We start from the raw sequence: 1,887 nt of genomic DNA, 5'->3' as shown, positions 1-1,887 counted from the left end.
TTCACAAAGAAACATTAAATATGAGATAGGCACATGCCTAGACTCCATCATCATTGAGTGATTTTAAACGTTTTTTAGGATGCTGAGAGTTGTGCCAGCTTCAAAAATTAAGCAAATAAGCTCTTCCTCATTTTCTATGCTTTGAGTTTAAAGCACAGGAATTAGCTGTTCAAGAATTTTAAAAACTCATCCACAAATCTAAGTGGGCTGGATGCTTTTTATTTGGGGGTACAGAATTTATTTTATTTTCAGTCCTGCCTATATTGACCCAATTCAGTTTTCTATCTTTTTTGAGTTATCTTTTGTTTTCATTGAAAAGTGACTATTTCATTTTGGTATTAATATTTATTGGCAGCATGCAGTTGTCTAAAGTATTTTAATAATTTCTAAACCTCCCTTTAAAAATTCCAGCCTTATTAGTGGCACTATTCCCTTTCTTGTTACACTTCCCATAAATCTGTGAACTTTTTTTTGGAATTGCCAGCTTAATATTGTGAGAATAGTGTTTTTAACCAATTCATTAATTTTATCAATTTCCTTAAAATGTTTTTTTTCTAATTATTTTGCTTTTTTTACCTTCAGTAATTTCTTCCTCACAATTTTAATTACTTTTTCATTTCTAACATCTTCAAATAAATGCTTGGTTTATTTTCATACTTATTTAATTAAAATAATTTTCTTCTATAGCTTCATCTATATCTAAAAACTTTAATATATATAGTTTTTTCAATGCCATTACCGTCTAGTGTGTAACTGCAATTTTACCTTCCTTTTAGACTCTAAAAGGATTTACAAAGGTGATTTAAAAAGGTACTTTAAAATTTAAAGTTCCCTACTTTTGTTTTTTTTTGGGGGGGTAGGATAATATCCTTTAGCTACTTCTTTATTCTATCATACTATCTTTATTCTTTTTACTTTATCATACTATGTTTCCTTGTCCAAATTTAACTCATCCTCCTAGGCCCAACATATATGTCATCTTTCAAGAAACCTACCTTGCTGTTTTCTCTCCCTTCTCTAAACCTTTGTATACATACCTTATACATATCGTGTTTATACACGCTCTCCCTTCCCTTCTTCAACTCCCACCTTGAGGCTATTCGATTCATTTATGAGATTTGCAGCTTAACTCAGTACTTTTGAGTTTTCACAGCAAGATTTCATTCAATGTAACAAATATTTATTGAGAACTTATGCATTAGACATTTTATTAGGCCCAAGGAATAGCGTTAAATGGAAGATATAATCCTGGCCTTCAAGAAATTCAGTATAAAAGGAGGGACGACTAAACGTACTGAATATTCAAGTGAGCTTCAGGAGACTTGGTTTGGTAGTGAAGATAATATCGTGTATAAACAGCTCACAGAACTGGAAAATAAGGGACAGAAGCCAACAAATCCGTTCCAAACAGTTCAAAGGAAGAAAAGGACATGGAAGGACGGTTTCGGTACAGCTTCACCGTAAATAGCCTAATAATCCAACCCAATGATAATCCAAATCGTCCAGGGTTGGGGGCGGGTGGGGGGAATGCAAATTCACACCTGCTGGGATTAGAAAGAAGAAAAGGGGATTTAAATCAGCGTTTTAAACAAATCCCCCAGGTACACAGGCCGTTTAAAATTTTAAAACAGAGCGGAGACAAGTTTCACAGACTTCCCTCCCAAGCTATTCTCTCCTTTTAGCCGGACGACAACTGCCGCGTGCCCAACCGCCGCAGAACCCCAGCGGGAGGCGCAGCGCAGGGACGCTGACGCCAGCCCCGCAAAGGATTCGGGGGAAAAAGCATGTGACCAACCTAAAAGCAGGAGAGGAGGTAGGAAGGTTTCTTTGATTGACGGGAAATCTGCCCAATAAACACAGAGGACTAGTGAAATTCCGCCCTAATGG

Source organism: Galeopterus variegatus, unplaced genomic scaffold (assembly GCF_000696425.1).
Source record: "Galeopterus variegatus unplaced genomic scaffold, G_variegatus-3.0.2 Scaffold1871, whole genome shotgun sequence".
Classification (NCBI taxonomy): domain Eukaryota; kingdom Metazoa; phylum Chordata; class Mammalia; order Dermoptera; family Cynocephalidae; genus Galeopterus; species Galeopterus variegatus.
This window is presented reverse-complemented; position numbering follows the sequence as displayed.